General features: G+C 35.8%; 1 protein-coding gene across 2 annotated transcripts in view; it reads left to right on the top strand.

Annotated features, from left to right (window-relative positions):
- The first annotated feature begins 4,687 nt into the window (after positions 1–4,687).
- Positions 4,688–20,355, top strand: part of LOC583012 (putative methyltransferase NSUN7) — a 41,172-nt gene continuing 25,504 nt past the window's right edge. For both annotated transcript variants that reach the window (XM_030980822.1, XM_030980823.1), the window contains exon 1: positions 4,688–4,994. The gene's annotated coding sequence lies outside the window, so the exon portion shown is untranslated. The remainder of the gene's footprint in view (positions 4,995–20,355) is intronic.

Genomic DNA, 20,355 nt, shown 5'->3' with positions numbered 1-20,355 from the left:
GGTTTGGTGCTCCTATATCACATTTAAGTGTAATTGTAGGTTTGGTGCCCCTTTATCACATTTAAGTGTAATGGTATGTTTGGTGCTCCTGTATCACATGAAAGTGTAATGGTATGTTTGGTGCTCCTGTATCACATGAAAGTGTAATGGTAGGTTTGGTGCTCCTATATCACATGAAAGTGTAATGGTAGGTTTGGTGCTCCTATATCACATTTAAGTGTAATGGTATGTTTGGTGCTCCTATATCACATTAAAGTGTAATGGTAGGTTTGGTGCTCCTATATCACATTAAAGTGTAATGGTAGGTTTGGTGCTCCTATATCATTTTTAAAGTGCAATGGTAGGTTTTGGTTCTGGGTGTAAGATGTAGGCAGTTTTGAGAGGTGTAGATCCTGATGGATTAAATGTACAGTTAAGGAAATGTCATACATGTAGTAATAGGTAAGAAGTAGACAACTTTTAAAGTTTGATTTTCTTTTAATCTACTAAATTATGCAGAATTTTATAGAAGTTACAAAAACAGTATACTCAAAACTTCAATTAAATTTGCATCATTTACTAGCTCACAGGAATTACCATGTGTTTAGTTTTTGTTGCTATGTTGGACAATCATTTAGATTATATAGGGCAATGATATAGAGTGGTGAAGTGTGACATCATCAAAAATCTAATTTTAGAATTTCTCAATTTGTTCTTCATTTTCCGAAAGAGCATAAAAAATAATGTCCAAATGTCGAAAGCCAATGGAATATGTTAAGTATTGGCTGAGATATGACCATCTGAATAAATATGTTTCATATAGGAACTCAATGTTATATGCTCTGGCTCCTAACTATTAGGAGCCAGAGCATGTAACATTGAGTTTCCATAGGGCATATATATTTTTTCAAGAGGTCATATCTCAGCCAATACTTAACATAAATTCTAAAAATAGATTTTTATGACGTCACAACTTCGGTACTCTATTGTAGAGAATAAGACCTCACGTGTGACTTAGCAAGCATACTCTGAATTAAACCAGCTAATATCATTCCTGTGTGTGCTTCTGCCACCAGATGGCGCACTCCCGCTCAAGCCTGGCCGTTTGGGTCACCCCTCCGCAGTGGTCCATCACCATCCCACCAGCGCCACCGCAACCACCACAGCCCTCTTACAGGTGGGAGGTCCCCAGTCCTCCAGAGACTACGCCATTGGTCAGAACCGGTCAACAGAGGGGCGGGGTCAAGGAACAACCAGGCCGGGGACCACACGGGGGTGTTGGGACGGGGCCAGAGTTCTACAAGTGTTGGTCTCGAGAACTCTCCCAGACAAAATCTGATGTCGTCTGCCTACATGCAGTGATGTTGATTTTATTTCTTTTAAATATCTCTTTTTTTTCAAGTGCCTTTAGTAATGAAATTCATATATCAGAAATAATTTGAAACATAATTTAAAACAAATCAGGAATTTGATTTCCACTTATCAAATCAAGATTTTCTCAGCAAATTTAAATATCGCAGATATATGATATATTATTTTTAGAATGAGACTGGAACCATTTTTGATTAAAGAGAGGAATATAATTGTTAAACTTAATTAGTTTCCAGTATTCTAGAAGCTGGTGTATAACTACTTGGCATCTGTAGAAGCTTTCATACAGGTGTCACAAATAGAATTTGTTAAAACAAGTTTTAATCATTTCCCTTTTTTTTCATTGCCCTTATTGATACAAGATTTTTTTCTGGGATAAGTGATTTTATTGTTAAAAACTCAATCTTGAATTTCAACATGAAAGATCGATCTGAAACCTGTTTATAATTATGTAGATAAACTCTAGCTGTTCGAATTGTAGATGACATTTAATTATGCAAAAGACAGTGGAAGGCCACACTGCTTTGGGAATTTCAGAATCACTGAGATTAAAAAAGAATTATCTATTGTATAACCATTCGAACATGTATGCATTAAGAGAACTAGGACAATTTACAGTCTTGCCTTTTTATTGTAAATGTTAATGCAATAGATTAACAGGTAGTCTGAATGTTGATATTGAATTTGATTTGCTCTACCGGTATATTGTATGGATGGATCATTTTCAGAATGTCAAGTTATTGGGATGCACCATCCTCCTAAGTTCTTTGTTTTGTTTTCCTATTTATTGAAATTATTATTTGTGCAATCCATCACATGCCAGCATTTTTTGATTGGACATGTAAATAGATATGAATTTTGTTTATTTCTGTCATTCTTTTGAGATCTCAAGGATATCTGCAAAATAATTCAAATGCCATCTGTGGAGAAAATTTTGTTTTGAAGAAAATAATGTTTTGTTTCATTAAGCTCCAAACTTAAAATCCCTCAATTTAAAATCAAATACAGATTTACTAAGTACCCCGAAGATGGAAGCTTTAGAGCTTGTTTGTTCTATTAAAAAAGTTATGTCTACTCTGAAAAAAAATGTAATGACGTTACTGAGTACAAATCTATGTGGAGTCGTTTCCCCTCCCCCAATTGAACTGTGTTTCACTGAGTCTGGATAAAGTAGACTAAACCTCACTATCCCAGAGTGCCCAGCCAGGTATATTTGGGTTTAGTCTATCTACTCCAGACTCAAGGATGGTGCAACATAAATACTGAGAATTTACTTCTCCTGATGCTGTTAGAAAAATCACTGCACTATTATATCAAAGTTAGAGCTGAGTGCTAATAATTACCATAATATTGTGCCTGTTCAAATACATTGTAGCTAATATCAACTCAGAAATGTAAGACGGATCATTGCTTTGTTTTAAATAAAATTAACATCTGAAATTGTATTGTCAGTGCTGCGATAAAATTGTTCCTGTCTGATATTGTGGAGATTGAAGTACATGTATATCTTTATGCAGAGAAAGGGAGAGAGAGAGAGAGAGAGAGAGAGATAGGGAGGGAGAGAGAGAGAGAGAGAGAGAGGGAGAGAGAGAGAGAGAGAAAGAGATTGGGGGGGGGGGGGTGGGTAGTGGGCAAGAGATTGATGATTATCACTTTCACCTATATTTTTAAATTTGCTTTCAATCCATCCATTTTAGTTTATGTACATAACGTGCCTATACCAGATTCTGATTCAAATATGAAATATCGCACACTTTTTCTTGAATTAACCAAAAATCATAGTTAATATTAACGAGCAAACGAGTTTATAAAAGTAATTTTCAGTCTCCGAAGGCACTCTCTATCTCCCTCTCTCGATCATTCTTGTCCAGTCTTTCTCTTCCTTACTGTCTCTCTCTTTTCTCCCCTTTCTCTTCCCCTATCTCCCCTCCCCCTCTCTCTCTCTCTCTCTCTCTCTCTCTCTCTCTCTCTCTCACTCTATCTCCCACTCTCTCTCTTCCACAGTCTTCCTGTCATTCCCCCTTCCTCTATCCTGTTTATCCCCCACTCTAGTTTTCTCTCTATCTTATTCCATTTCTTGATGTTGAGTCCCCGGCTACTGACAAATATGTATGATATGAAATAACATGATAGTGCATGTATGTAGGATAGCCAGTGAAATGTTACATGTATAGGGACCCCCTCTCCTCACCCCCTTCCAAATAATAAACTTGTTGATGTGTAAAGATACAGAGTTAATGACTTTATTCAATGCTCAAAAGTGACAGTGATGAATGTAAGTTTGTTATTGTTTTATTTCATGAACATGGTGCAAGGGTATAGAATATGAGAACCCCTCCCATATCTCTCTCTTTCTCTTTCTACCTCTCTATTTACCTACCCCCTCCCTCTCTCTCTCTCTCTCTCTCACATCCTATCATTCTCTGTCTCTCTCTCAATTAAAAAAAAATCTAACTCTTGTTATTTTCCCCCTCGTGTTTTTCTTTGAATATTTCTTCTGTAGATAAATGGGAAATCATTTCCTTCAAGCCCCTCTAAAGTGTTGGTAGCCCAAAAAATTTGATGGCAAAATTTCATTTTAATTATCATAATGTGAAGAAGGATTTCATTTAAGACACATTTATGCAAGGAATTTCAAAACAAATGTGTTGGACGTCAAATGTTGATGAAAGAATAAACATGTTAGGTTTTCTGCATACAACAGAAAACCCAAGTTAGGTATTCTTTGATCAATTTATGTCTTTAAACACATGTTTGGGGAAAATCTTTGCAGAAATGTGTCTTTAATGACACCCTCTTTCAAATTATGATACCATTTAAGTGAAATTTTGACATCAAATTTTTGGCCCGATCTTTAAGCAGAAACATCAATAACAAAAAAAATGAAATAGAAATTAGATACATTTGGAGGATGGGGGGGGGGGGGGGGGGCATTATTTTTGGTTAATACACACAACAGGGTCAAGTATAAACCAAAAATAATGCCTGCCCCCCCCCCCCCATTTTTTGCCACTGTAGTTATTTTGATTTCAAAATTATAAGTCACAACCAACATAGACCCTACAATGATTTTTTTTTAAAGCTTATCCCTCTGCCCGCCCCCGAGAATCATGGATCCCCCAAAGGTATCTATTATTTCTCTATCACTTTTTTTTTTTCTCGATGTTTCTGCTTAAAGATTGGATTAGATTTCGTAGGGAGAGTACGGGTTACCTGCCCCAAGTGCCCCCTCCCCCCTCCCCCTGAATCCGGCAATGGGGAAATTGAAGGGAAAAAAGTAGAAAGAAAGCTTTGCGTATGATATGATATCGATATCGTTCAATGACGTCATCAAACTTTTAATTCTGAAGATAAAAATAAAGATTTGCCACACAAATCATGGTCTACTACAAAAACCATGATCTACCGAGCAGATGACTTCTGGATTATCGAATTTTGAGATAAAGGCCTATAATTGACAGATCTTGATCTAGTTGTAACATCAAATAAAGTGATTCGTCGAACGTTGGGTTTATTTTTCGACTGATTCGTACTCCTCCGGCCTCCAGACTCTGCCTCATCCTCGCACTCGCACTTCGCAGCGGTAACGTATCGAGAGTTCTTGCCGTTCAGCTGCAGATGCTAGATGCTACGCAAGATCAAGAGTGAGTAGATCTAAGTTACAGTTAGTTGGTAGCTTGCCAGCGCATTTAAAATTGCACTGTAGTGTTACTTGGAAAGATCGACGATCTTTCCCACTAACCAGGACCTCACATCATTCCTGTCACGGTTGTTGATTCTGTTAGCTAGTCACATTCAAGTTTGTTAAGATGAAAATGGAGTGTGATCATGGTGATGCAAGTGATACTGATACACTGATAATATGATTTCTGTGTCCTTGTTTATTTGTAGTCTAGGCCAGTAGCGTACCTACGGGGGGGGCAGGGGGGGCAGTCTGCCCCCCCTGACGAGTGACAAGCAACAAAAACCAACACAAAGTCATCATCACCATGGCTGAAAGGTCTGATTGACAGGCAAAAAAATGAAAATACATATAAAAACGGTAATCACTAAGTCTATCACAAGCAAACACCAAATTGACGGAGGGGGGGGGGGGGGGGGAGGGGTTGCATCATTTTGCATAAACTATATACTTCAGGCTTCATACGTAGTACGCCAGCACGAGATCGTCGATTGCTAGTACATCGACCTGCTTACAGACGCCTATGAATGTTATGAGCACGGGGCCTAGGCTAGGCTGCGCCGCCCCTCCCCCGGTCAGGCGCGGCGCGCTAGGGTTCGTAGGCCGGCCGCTGGCCTGCCACGTGTATTCTAGCGCATTATAGCGCCACCACGAGCCAGCGCCATGGCATGCTGATTTGTCCAACGATCTTAAGTAGATCTGAAATGGCACCAAAGAAAGTCAAAAAGGTAAGCATGATCATTCATTTTTTAATATCAGGGTATTTTTAATCAAGATTTTGTAGATAACATAAACCTAATGAAAACGTACAGCTGAGTATGTCGGCTGTCGGGTGATGTAGGCTTAACTCTTTGATGGGACGGGACCTCCTTAGGAGCATCTCGGGGCCCCGGGCGGGTACGGGTACGGGTAGAGGCGTTGCCCGAGCTAGGTCATGCAGATGCTGATATTTGTGACAGTAGACTCTAATCATTTTAGTCTAGCTTGCATACATTAATGTAATGTTCTGGTTTAACAAAGACTGGGTGACACAAGACCTAATTAGGACATGGTTATATCCGAAATCATGTGGATGAATGCCAGCCCTTCTACTTTTTCAGCCTCTAAGATTCGACAACTAATAGTCGTTATTTTCCCACTTAAAGACATTTTCAAGCCCACTTTTTTTTAGGGAAGTTCTAAATTAGCATCGTCTTTCAAATGCCGTTGGAAACTTGGAATTTAACCTTTTCATTTTGTGGGCCTGCAAATTGGACATAGTACCTTTAAATAGTAAGGTGACTCTGCTAACAAAATCATAAGATAAGGACAACTTTTCAGTTTGATTTCAGATCATGAAAGGAAGAATAGTGAAATCCATTAATTGTTTTTTTTTTATACAGGGCTTGGCCACCTTGAAATCAAAACATCGTGATTTTGACTGCAACTTATCGAGTGCAAAACGTTGCAAATTGAGGGTGTCAGGAGGTAAGATTTTTATTTCCTTGCACATCTAACTTCTAAGTTGAAACATGAATAGGCCTGCCGCCTACTATTACTTTAAATTACAGTAATAATATGCTGTATGTGGGTGAGTGTGTGTATGTGTGACACAAAAGTGTTGAGCATCTCAGTTAAACGTTTTCTGGTTAAAGATAGAGGCCATGCATGGATGGAGTCAAAACTGGTTTAGGTCTTGGTCTGTGTCACATGTACAAAGTCTGTAAAAGACTTTTTTTTTATCCTGATGCCTTGTGAGTCACATAGTGACTCAAATCTGCTGGCCTCGACTCCATCATTGATAAAGGCATGCATTATTTTGAATTTCTGTAAATAGAACCAATGCAAATATGTAATATTTTTTCAAATCTTTAATCCAATATTACAGGCAGTCATCATGGTCGGCTCATATCAAATGCAGCCAAATGTGGTTTACGGATAAGGCGAGAAGTTCCTGGTGATGGGAATTGCTTCTTCCATGTGCTCTTAGACCAGTTACAAAGGGTTGGCATCAAATGTCAAGCAAACCAAAAAGAACTTAGAGAGGAGATATGTGAACACATGGAAAACAGTGTGAGTTTAATATAAATTTATCTTCAATTAGCTTCTGTTTTTTTTATTTTTTATTCAAGTACATGTATGTGATCAAGTAAAGGTGGAATAATGAATTTACAACCCAATTATATTAATAATAAAGTATCCAGAAAGTAAATACCATTGTAATTCAAGAGTTCTATTTGTTGATGGTGATGGAAATGTGACTCAGAAGTCAGAAATAAGCATTTTATTTTTAATTTTTACAATTTCAAATAAGGTTTGTACATTCTTTTCATATTTTTCTTTCAAAACTGAAAAACAAAAATAAAACAACACAAAACGAAAAACATGTAAATGTGTTAAAATGTAGAATAATACACAACAGATAGTTTGTCCAGGACAAGTTCAGTGAATGGTTTTGTATACCTTTTTGCAGGCAAATTAAAATATCCACAAAAATATCTGTATCATATGTTTTGCTCGTTTGTGTATGTTTCACTTAGGCTTCTAAAGACATGGCAGTGATGGCACACATAGTGACTCCTGATTATATTCAGGAAATGAGGAAGGATGGGACGTGGGGAGGAGAACCTGAAATCATTGCATGTGCCAACAAGTATAGAGTGAACATCAATGTAATAACAAGCGCAGAAGGAAGCACCGAAGCAGGGTTTATAATGCACAAGTACAAGGCAACAGGAGAAGAGGCAAATGCTGAACTGATGACGTTGTATTTTGGACATGTGTTTGAACAACACTATGTAAGCCTAGGTAAGAACTATCAATAATCCAATATGACTTTAACCCTTAATTATACCTTATGAGATTTAGCATACCACTTTCAGAGGATAGCATTCTCTGCTCTCTCCTAAGCATGTCTAGGACAGAAACTGTTCTCATATTCACAGCTTAGATATAAATTTGGTTGTGTCTTCAAAAACAAAAACAAAACAAAAAAATCCCTTGATTGTTTAAGATGATATTGATGCAGAATTGATTTCATGCATGTACTGGCCTATTGATAAAATGGAAGGCCAAAGGTTCTTGAATATAAATTGGCATTTTTCTTCTATCAGAAAGTAAAGTTGCAGAAGATTTATTAAGTGTTTGTACACATAGCTTATGATGACAATAACAATAATAAAAATAATAATAAACCATTCTTATAAAGCTCATACTACTACTGATATTAAAAAATTATACTAAAAAGAAGAAGAATGATAATAACAACAGTGACTTTAATATATCAATACAAATTATAATGATAATGATAATAATAATACAAAAAGAAGATTTATTTAGCCAGGGTAGTTCATTTATTCATTATGTGAATGTTCTTGTTTTGACTGTATGATCTGCATCATAATGGAGCTTCTTTATAGTATTTTCATAGCACACTCATATTTTTGAAAATAAGAAAAGTATATATTGTTATTCCCAAATATTGTCCAATATGTATCTACCCAGCTCATCCATTTCCTACAATGTCTAACCTCCTCTCTCCCACCCCCTCCCCCCCAGAACCAGTTGAAGCAAGTTCAACCTTGAATACTACATCAGAAACAACAGAAACGCCAAGTTCATCTAGTGCCCGAAACCCGAGTGAAAATCATCCATCTAAAAAGAAATTTCACCAAAGTAGTTTAATGGATTTGTTCCTCAGCCAACGAAGAGGGTCAAACCAAGGTATGTCATGGTCAATCAGCAGAGATGTCAACCACTAAACAAGTACAATTTTATCGTATTTAGTACAATAAAAAAAAGTGAAGTACGATAATACGATATCGCCTCTTGAAAATACGACTTTTCATCTTTCAAAAAAATATATATATATATCAACCGCGGAATCCCATAGAAACATGTACAAGTAAACCCCTGCATGCCCAACAAAAACGTTGAACAGTTATGGTGCGATCAAACCTTTCTTGCTTTTTGTTTTTATTTCATTCAGTTCAGTGTAAATGCTCGAACCAATGTTCCCAATTTATTACCAAGGTACAGTAAATCAAATTGCACCAAAGGGTAGAAAGAGGACTGGCAGAAGGTTGAAAAGATCTAAGCAAGGTCCTAATCATTGCGATAATGTATTGAAATAATAAAAATAACAGAAATGGCATAACTGACTTCCTTTTATTTACATTTTTTTTTCAATTTTATTTTTAGGATGCAAACCAGATGCTCCTCATGTTTCACTTGACAATGACGAGGGTACAAGTGAAAGGCCCAATGCTGAAGAAGATGATAATGCTGTATCTACTCAACCAGATCATGAAGGTGAACAGAATTGAAAATCTTATTTTCTGTCCTGATAGTTGTATATATTATGTATAAATATATATTATGTATAAATATATATACATTGTTTTCTTTCTTTTATATATTTATATTTCCTCTTTTATATATTCAGCCATTTATCCTAATTTAATTACAAAATAAGTTCTTTCATTACTTTATATTCATCTATTAATGGCTAAGTGCAATATGCATTAAATTGGGAAACAAATTAAAATAAATCTAGCAAGTGTTTTGATTAATTGAGTGAGATATTCCACTCAAAATTGCCATATGTTTAGTTGCTCAGACAAAGATTGAGGAGGAGGGGGGGGGGGGTTACTAGGGCAACTTTGGGATGACAGGAGAGAAAGGGAGAGAGAAAGAAACACTAGAAAACGGGGGGGGCAGTATCCCTAAAGAAATAGAAATACTGTGTAATTATTCATTGTAAATTCCACCTCTTTTTTAAACTGCAGAACATAAGCCTGGTAGTCCTGATACTCCATGTGTTTCACTGGATGACGATGACGATGAAGCTGAAGATGATAATGCTGTATCTACTCAACCAGATCATGAAGGTGAACAAAATTGAAAATCTTATTTTCTGTCCTGATAGTTGTATATATTATGTATAAATATATATTATGTATAAATATATATACATTGTTTTCTTTCTTTTATATATTTATATTTCCTCTTTTATATATTCAGCCATTTATCCTAATTTGATTACAAAATAAGTTCTTTCATTACTTAATATTCATCTATTAATGGCTAAGTGCAATATGCATTAAATTGGGAAACAAATCAAAATAAATCTAGCAAGTGTTTTGATTAATTGAGTGAGATATTCCACTCAAAATTGCCATATGTTTAGTTGCTCAGACAGAGATTGGGGAGGGGAGGGGGGGGGGGGTTATACTAGGGCAACTTTGGGAGGACAGGAGAGAAAGAAACAGTAGAAAACGGGGGGGGGGGGCAGTATCCCTAAGGAAATAGAAATACTGTGTAAATATTTATTGTAAATTCCACCTCTTTTTTAAACTGCAGAATATAGGCCTGGTAGTCCTGATACTCCATGTGTTTCACTGGATGACGATGACGATGAAGCTGAAGATGATAATGCTGTATCTACTCAACCAGATCATGAAGGTGAACAAAATTGAAAATCTTATTTTCTGTCCTGATAGTTGTATATATTATGTATAAATATATATTATGTATAAATATATATACATTGTTTTCTTTCTTTTATATATTTATATTTCCTCTTTTATATATTCAGCCATTTATCCTAATTTGATTACAAAATAAGTTCTTTCATTACTTAATATTCATCTATTAATGGCTAAGTGCAATATGCATTAAATTGGGAAACAAATCAAAATAAATCTAGCAAGTGTTTTGATTAATTGAGTGAGATATTCCACTCAAAATTGCCATATGTTTAGTTGCTCAGACAGAGATTGGGGAGGGGGGGGGGGGGGGGGTTATACTAGGGCAACTTTGGGAGGACAGGAGAGAAAGAAACAGTAGAAAACGGGGGGGGGGCAGTATCCCTAAGGAAATAGAAATACTGTGTAAATATTTATTGTAAATTCCACCTCTTTTTTAAACTGCAGAATATAGGCCTGGTAGTCCTGATACTCCATGTGTTTCACTGGATGACGATGACGATGAAGCTGAAGATGATAATGCTGTATCTACTCAACCAGATCATGAAGGTGAACAAAATTGAAAATCTTATTTTCTGTCCTGATAGTTGTATATATTATGTATAAATATATATTATGTATAAATATATATACATTGTTTTCTTTCTTTTATATATTTATATTTCCTCTTTTATATATTCAGCCATTTATCCTAATTTGATTACAAAATAAGTTCTTTCATTACTTAATATTCATCTATTAATGGCTAAGTGCAATATGCATTAAATTGGGAAACAAATCAAAATAAATCTAGCAAGTGTTTTGATTAATTGAGTGAGATATTCCACTCAAAATTGCCATATGTTTAGTTGCTCAGACAGAGATTGGGGAGGGGAGGGGGGGGGGGTTATACTAGGGCAACTTTGGGAGGACAGGAGAGAAAGAAACAGTAGAAAACGGGGGGGGGGGGGGCAGTATCCCTAAGGAAATAGAAATACTGTGTAAATATTTATTGTAAATTCCACCTCTTTTTTAAACTGCAGAATATAAGCCTGGTAGTCCTGATACTCCATGTGTTTCACTGGATGACGATGACGATGAAGCTGAAGATGATAATGCTGTATCTCATGAAGAAAGGTCAAACAATGAGGAATCTCATGTCAGGGATACAATTAATGTAGGACAGGTTCCTGTACCTACATCGGACAACAATGCTTTCAATCGCTTTCCAAACGATCCAAAACATTTTTCAGGAGTAAGCATAACACCCAACGTAGTTAGACAGATTCTAGAAATGGGACCTTGCCAGCCTAACTTTGATGCCAATGACGAATTTTCTTTTCCTCGGAAACATGGTAGAGGCTTTCGCCGAGAGTGGTACTTTAGACACTTAAAGGATGAAAAGAAGAAAGTCCCTCGAAAGTGGCTCATATATTCTCCCTCGAGAGACTCCTTGTTCTGTTTATCATGTTGGCTCTTTGCAGACAGACACAAGAAAAATTATGACCCAACATGGAGCAAAGTAAGTGGATCCGGCTTTTCGAATTGGAAAAAGGCAACTCTACGAATTGAACAGCATGAACAATCTTCACTTCACATGGAAGCAGAGGGTCAGCTGTCACTTACCCGACTGAGACTTGACAAAGGCAAAGCAGTTGATGCTGAGCAAGTGAGGGCACATGAATGTCAGGTGCAGAAAAATCGGAAAGTACTTTCTAGGCTAGTTGATGTTACACTATTTTTGGCCAAACAGAATTTAGCTTTCCGGGGACATCGTGAGAATATGAGATCTGCTGAAACAGAACGCAACGATGGCAACTTTTTAGAACTTGTGCGATTAATCAGCAAATATGACAGTGTATTAGCTGCTCATTTATCTGAGCAAAGAAGTCATTCAATGTACCTCAGTCCACGAATACAGAATGAGCTCATACAATGCCTGCGGAATTCAGTAGAAAGTGTCATAATGGAGGAAGTACATGAGGCGGGATGCTTTACCATCATAGCAGATTCTGCTATTGACATATCTCACACGGACTTACTTTCTGTAACCCTTCGTTACGTTACTTCTGACGGAGATGTTGTTGAGAGATTCATTTGCTTTCAAGAACTACCTTCTACAAAATCATCCGTTCTGTTTGAGCAAATAAACGAATTTGCAAAGAAGCGTAACATTTCACTCAAAGATTGTGTTGGACAAGCCTACGACGGGGCAGCAAACATGTCTGGTTCACTATCTGGCCTTCAGCAAAGAATAAAAGAAGTCAGTAACAATGCACTCTATGTGCACTGTTGTGCACATAACCTCAATCTTGTGATAAGTAATGCTGCATGTGTCTCTCCAGTTGCCAAGGATTTCTTTGGAATCCTTGAAAAACTGTATGTGTTTCTGACTAATAGCCATCCTCGTCTCGAGAAATTCAAGGAAGCCAAAAGAAAATTGTCAAAGGAGGTGCAAGACATCCAGTTAAAACGACTAGTTGACACACGCTGGTCTTGCAGAATTGAGTCTGTTCGTGCTGTCAAGGCAACATATCCAGCCATTCTTGACACATTAGAAGACATCGAAGAAAGTGAGGGCAAACCCACGGAGGCTGCAGAAGCAAGGGGTCTCATCAATGCTCTTAGCAAAGTAGATTTTCTTCTTCTGATGAATATGTGGGAGGAGCTGCTTTCAACTACGGATTCCCTGTCAAAATACCTCCAATCTTCAAAAATTGACTTGATCAGTGCTGGAGGTGTTATCACGGCAACATCAGAAGCAATTGGAAAAAATAGGACTGAGGAACACTTTGAGGAATTGTACCGTAAAGCAAGAGTAGAAGCAGAGAAACAAGAAATTGATCCAGATCTAACTACTGTACGAAAAAGAAAACGGAAGGTTCTTTCAGGGGAACAAGCTGAAGATCAGCCGATTAATGATCCTGTTTCCAGATTTCGAGTAGAAGTCTTTTACAAGGTATACGACTCTGTTTTGCAGCAATTCAAAGACCGGTTTTCAGATTTCATGGAAACGGTCAGAGATTTTTCTGCGTTAATGCCAGAACATTTCAATGACCTCAATGCCGAAAGAAGAGTCAAGAAGCTGGCTGAGAAGTACAAAGATGTAGTCGACACGGAACAACTCATGGCTGAATACAGGACTTTCCGCCCTCTGGTTCAGAACACTGACGTGTTTGACAACAATGATATCTATGTGAAAACAATTAATGGATTGTTGAAGTTCCTAATCAAGAATTCCCTTGAGAGTGCATATCCAAATTTAACCAAACTGTACAGAATTATTGCTACATTGCCCATTTCCTCAGCTACTGCAGAGCGATCTTTTAGCAGAGTGAAAATAATCAAATCATATCTGCGTTCTACAATGAAGGAAGAAAGGTTGTCAGGTTTGGCAATTATTAGCATAGAGAAAGATATTGCCTGTAGTGTAGACTATTCAGATGTAATTGATCACTTTGCTAGGATGCACCGGAGACGCATAGACTTTATTTAGGGTAGAACAGTATGAATGTGTTGAAATTCCATGTATATTCTGGCCATAACAGTGCAGGAGTTTTTCACCCAATCATGCACATATTTGGCTCAATTTGTGTGGAAAGATACTATTTTTTCAAAATTAGTTGCGATTTTTCATTTTCTTTCAGTTCACAACAATTCAATTCAAAGTACAAAATGCTGCTGAGTGGAGGTGCAATATACAAGGAATAACATATACCCATAAATCATTATTTTAGATTGTATTATAGCCTCTCATTTCCACCGGACAGTCTCTGCTTCGACTTTTTTTAAAATTTTGATCTCTTTTATATTATAGGGGAATTCCACCCGATATTAATTTGACTTTAATAAATAGAGTAGAATTAAACAAAACAATGAAAACAACATCAAAATCAGATAAGACATAAGAAAGTGACAGCATTTTAAGTCATGCAAAGTTGGAAACAGTGTCAAACATAAAATTGGCTCTATGCAAGAGTTAGTGGATGAGAAAATCACCTCACTTTCCCATTTTTACTCCTCATGGATTATGAAAAATGATTGTTGTATTTAATGTAATACAAGGGAAAGATTCTTTATTTACAAATATCATATCTATGGAAATTGACTTGGACAGGTAACAACCTGCCCCTTGCTCTAGCCATAGTTTTTGTCACAAACTACAAGGTAAATTTTATTGTACATGACAACCAACCTCAGTGTGTCAATCTTTTGCAAGCCTAATAATTGGAAATATCTTAAGAGAGTGTTATGTTGAAGCGATTACAATTCATGAAGCTGTGTGAAAGAATTGGGTTTGGACACTTGTGTACTGTAAGTGGATTTTTATGACTGTTAAATTTAGATTTGTTCTAATTATTTTTCTGTTGTACCAGAAACTTATTTACTGGATGCATATCATTATTTCATGTCCATGTAGGGATGCATATTTTGAGAAATGACAACCAAGTGTGTAAGTTTTTGTTATTGCTGCTGCAAAAAACCACTTCTTGAGCTGGAATGGTTATTGAGGGCCCTAAAGCACTACCCTCAAGTCCATTACAATGTCAACACTCGAAACAGAGTGTAAATTTAAGCCTGAGACACAGACTATACACTCAATGATTAACAACTGTTTTTAGTCGTTTTTACAAACTCTACTATCCCACTTTCTTTTGAATTTACAGATAAAACATACATAATCTTGGTCGATATTTGAGATATTTGTTGCATGTTAAAGGGACACACAACCTTTATAAGTCTCTTCCACTTACCATTAGTAAGAACTAGTTGGATTTCTATTCATTGGTTGATAAAGGTCAAACATTGGATTTCTAAGGACAACTTATTGAAACAATCTACAACTTTTGAAGACTGCTTGAAGATGAGTTTCAAAAGATTAATAAATTGTATAGTATACAATTTTATTGATGATGTCTGCTGAAACTGCTTTGTTCATTTCAGTAATTAGTTGCTTGTAATCATATATGTGTTTTATTATAGCTACGAGTGCTTACTATTCATTTGACCTATTTATTAACTTTCTTGCCAGAAACCTCAAACCTCTTCCACTTACCATTAGTAAGAACTAGTTGGATTTCTATTCATTGGTTTATAAAGGTCAAACATTGGATTTCTAAGGACAACTTATTGAAACAATATACTACTTTTGAAGACTGCTTGAAGATGAGTTTCAAAAGATTTATGAATTGTATAGTATACAATTTTATTGATGCTGTGTGCTGAAATTGCTATGTTCATTTCAGTAGTTAGTTGCTTGTAATCATATATGTGTTTTATTATAGCTACGAGTGCTTACTATTCATTTGACCTATTTATTAACTTTCTTGCCAGAAACCTCAAACCTCTTCCACTTACCATTAGTAAGAACTAGTTGGATTTCTATTCATTGGTTTATAAAGGTCAAACATTGGATTTCTAAGGACAACTTATTGAAACAATATACTACTTTTGAAGACTGCTTGAAGATGAGTTTCAAAAGATTTATGAATTGTATAGCATACAATTTTATTGATGCTGTGTGCTGAAATTGCTATGTTCATTTCAGTAGTTAGTTGCTTGTAATCATATATGTGTTTTATTATAGCTACGAGTGCTTACTATTCATTTGACCTATTTATTAACTTTCTTGCCAGAAACCTCAAACCTCTTCCACTTACCATTAGTAAGAACTAGTTGGATTTCTATTCATTGGTTGATAAAGGTCAAACATTGGATTTCTAAGGACAACTTATTGAAACAATATACTACTTTTGAAGACTGCTTGAAGATGAGTTTCAAAAGATTTATGAATTGTATAGTATACAATTTTATTGATGCTGTGTGCTGAAATTGCTATGTTCATTTCAGTAGTTAGTTGCTTGTAATCATATATGTGTTTTATTATAGCTACGAGTGCTTACTATTCATTTGACCTATTTATTAACTTTCCTGCCAGAAACCTCAAACCTCTTCCACTTACCATTAGTAAGAACTAGTTGGATTTCTATTCATTGGTTTATAAAGGTCAAACATTGGATTTCTAAGGACAACTTATTGAAACAATATACTACTTTTGAAGACTGCTTGAAGATGAGTTTCAAAAGATTTATGAATTGTATAGTATACAATTTTATTGATGATGTCTGCTGAAATTGCTATGTTCATTTCAGTAGTTAGTTGCTTGTAATCATATATGTGTTTTATTATAGCTACGAGTGCTTACTATTCATTTGACCTATTTATTAACTTTCTTGCCAGAAACCTCAAACCTCTTCCACTTACCATTAGTAAGAACTAGTTGGATTTCTATTCATTGGTTTATAAAGGTCAAACATTGGATTTCTAAGGACAACTTATTGAAACAATATACTACTTTTGAAGACTGCTTGAAGATGAGTTTCAAAAGATTTATGAATTGTATAGTATACAATTTTATTGATGCTGTGTGCTGAAATTGCTATGTTCATTTCAGTAATTAGTTGCTTGTAATCATATATGTGTTTTATTATAGCTACGAGTGCTTACTATTCATTTGACCTATTTATTAACTTTCTTGCCAGAAACCTCAAACCTCTTCCACTTACCATTAGTAAGAACTAGTTGGATTTCTATGCATTGGTTTATAAAGGTCAAACATTGGATTTCTAAGGACAACTTATTGAAACAATATACTACTTTTGAAGACTGGTTGAAGATGAGTTTCAAAAGATTAATAAATTGTATAGTATACAATTTTATTGATGATGTCTGCTGAAACTGCTTTGTTCATTTAACAAGTATCCTGTAATCAAGTTTCAGAGTGCTTTCTGTTTGTTTGTTTTGATCTGCTATTAACCTCCTTGCCAAAATCCTCAAATTTCCCTAGCTTTTCTTGTATCGTCTGACCTACAGCCAGTTATCATTTCTTCAGATATACAATTCTTCAACATTCCTCTGCTTATTTCCACCTTTTCTACCTTATGTACCCTATCTCTCTGTACCCTATCTTTCTCCAATGTCATTTTCCTCAACCTTCTGACATTCCTCCCAGTGAGTGATTTCTCTTATATCTAGTGATATATCATTTTACTGTTTCATTTTTTTCTTACTTTTAATTACTACATTTATTTTCAATGATTGAATAGATGCTTATTCTGAATATTCTTTTAAAGTTTTAATTGTGCATGTGGAAATGAAACAAATGCAAATCAATACAATTCCATTCATTGTCAAATACACTTGATTACATTTCCAAATATGCAGAATTGGGAACATAATATGTCAAAGCTTCTTCAAAGAGGAATAATAGAAGTACGTTAATAGAAGCATTGTCATTACCAGTGATAAGTTAACCACTGATTTTGTCGAAATTCAATACATTTAACATTTAAAAAAAAAGATAATTCCTTCTTTTAAATCAAAATAGACCAAAGATATAGAAACACCCAATTGCAAATACTAATATCAACAAAATCTCTACTGTGTTATTGGGACGCCCCCTATTACCCCTTCACCCATTTCCAGTTTTCCACAGCCACACATCATCCCCCCCCCCTTGCTCGTCCAAATCGCTTGCCCCCCCTGACGAGCTATGCCAGGTACGCCACTGGTCTAGGCCCTATGACTTTTTTGAGTGAACATATTCTAGGTTAGATTTTACTTTACGGTAGGCCTAGTTACTTATAGAATGAGAGTGAGACCGGCAAAATTAGACCGGCAAAACCCAACAGAAGGTTTAAAGTTTAGTATGGACCTTAAAATTTTATCAAGTGTTTGAGACCTGTAAATGAATTGCAGGTGGCTAAAATTATAGGTGATGTAGACCTCTAGGTCATTGTAATGAAGTAAAATAAAGCACATGTGATGAAGAGTTGAAAACTAAATGTAGATCTACAAAAAAACAGTTGGATTGTAGGGGTCAGCTAGGGCCAGGGTTTATTCCTCGAGCAGAAGTAAATGTGGCAAGAAAAATGTCTCTCAGATGACATGGCACGTCAATTGATTTAAGATTTGCATCATCTTTTTTTTTTTATAAAGGAAAAATGAAACTCATAGATACCAAGTAAAATGATTAAACTCGAACACATTTGTGTTCTCTCATAATAAGAAGATAACATCACTTCAATAAATTTTAGATATTGTACATAAAAATGCATTTGGAAAAGGATATTTTTTCTTCCAGGAATGTTGTGAACAGAGTTGGACTTTGACCAAAATTTAAAAACTCCCAAGAATCGTTGACATTTAAGTGGTGTGCATACAGTGTACATGTACTTGCATTATTTGACAAGGTCTTCATCTATTGACAATGTCTTAAAGAAGCTGCCAGTACATGACCACATTTTACAGCTTCCAGGGGTCTTTAAGGTGAATGACCATTCTCAATGCCCTGTAGTTGTAAGTATTGACCATCTTGTTTGTACATAACGATTTTCTTGAAATTCAAATTGAACTTTAAAACAAATATTGATTCACTACATAAATCAAATTTAGATTATAAACAAAATTCAGAAAAGAGGCTTTGTTCCTGAATAGGAAATAGAGAAGAAGAAGAAGAAAAACAGAAATGTATTGTGGATAATGAAATGATCCCTTAAAGAAATAATATGGACTCCTGGCTGATTATGTAATTTGAAAAAAAAAAGTCTTACGTCATCAGCCTCATAACATGCACTTTGTTTCAATAGGAATCAATAAATGATAGAAAAGCACCTGACCTTCCCTGTATCAATTCAGCATCTAGACAAGTTATTGACCAATTGAATATCTGTCAATACGAACTCAGCTGCCGATTCAAAAACTCTGAAAGCAACTTCAGGCTTCAGCCTAGTAGCTCCTCAGAAACAGGTATTGATTTTCTTTTGTGCATGTTCACACCCGAAATGGGATGACACAAAAGGGGAGTCTGAGGAGTAGGTAGACCAAAAGCAATATGTGCTCAGAGGAATGTACCCATGTTTATTCGGTGAGATCGTCTGCATGTTTCTGACAAAACTGGAGGTATGTGGACATATGTTTTAAATTGTCATTTTTTGTATTATAGGACAATAGCTTCTGGCATATTTGTAATGTAATATTTTAGGGTGAATGTTTAAAGGCCATTGAACAAGACTTATTTTATATTGTGTGGAGAGTAAGTTCAGCCAAAATTGAGACTGCTCACTATTAAAGGAAATTTTGAAATTTGATGAAAAATGTATCGACTTTCTAAATAGTGATATGTATTAGTACGTTTCTTCTAAATTACTGACAAAGTGAAATATGGGTCTTAAATTCCTCTGTATTTGCCACCATAAAATCTGTTATAATTGAAGATGTGATTGTATGACACTTGCCTCAGTTGCCTGTCCTTGTAACGTAAAAGCCTCCCCATTCAGAACAAAATTGTCTTGGGAGTTTGTCCTTTGCATTAACATCCAAATCCTAATTGTGTGCTACAATAGTCTTAAAAGACACATGTGAAATTGTAAGGATACAGATTATCACCTTACCAAATTTCTTGCATGGCTTCACCTTGTAGACCCAGTTCCAATACACTGACGTTGTTGAGTACCGGCCAGCAGTGTCCTTAATTTTTAAAGGACATTATAGGCCTGTATGATGTCCTGTGATAAAAGGACCATGTTGGTGCATTTTAATTGCGTTTTAATGAATGATGTCTATTGTCTGGAAGAATGTTGACGTTGGTGTCATACTCCTGCTAATTAGAATTCTGTGAACATCCAAATCCTAATTGTGTGCTACAATAGTCTTAAAAGACACATGTGAAATTGTAAGGATACAGATTATCACCTTACCAAATTTCTTGCATGGCTTCACCTTGTAGACCCAGTTCCAATACACTGACGTTGTTGAGTACCGGCCAGCAGTGTCCTTAATTTTTAAAGGACATTATAGGCCTGTATGATGTCCTGTGAT

Source organism: Strongylocentrotus purpuratus, unplaced genomic scaffold, assembly GCF_000002235.5.
Source record: "Strongylocentrotus purpuratus isolate Spur 01 unplaced genomic scaffold, Spur_5.0 spur5_scaffold_11, whole genome shotgun sequence".
Classification (NCBI taxonomy): domain Eukaryota; kingdom Metazoa; phylum Echinodermata; class Echinoidea; order Camarodonta; family Strongylocentrotidae; genus Strongylocentrotus; species Strongylocentrotus purpuratus.
Note: the sequence above shows the minus strand (reverse complement) of the source record. Positions and strands in the feature narration are given on the sequence as shown.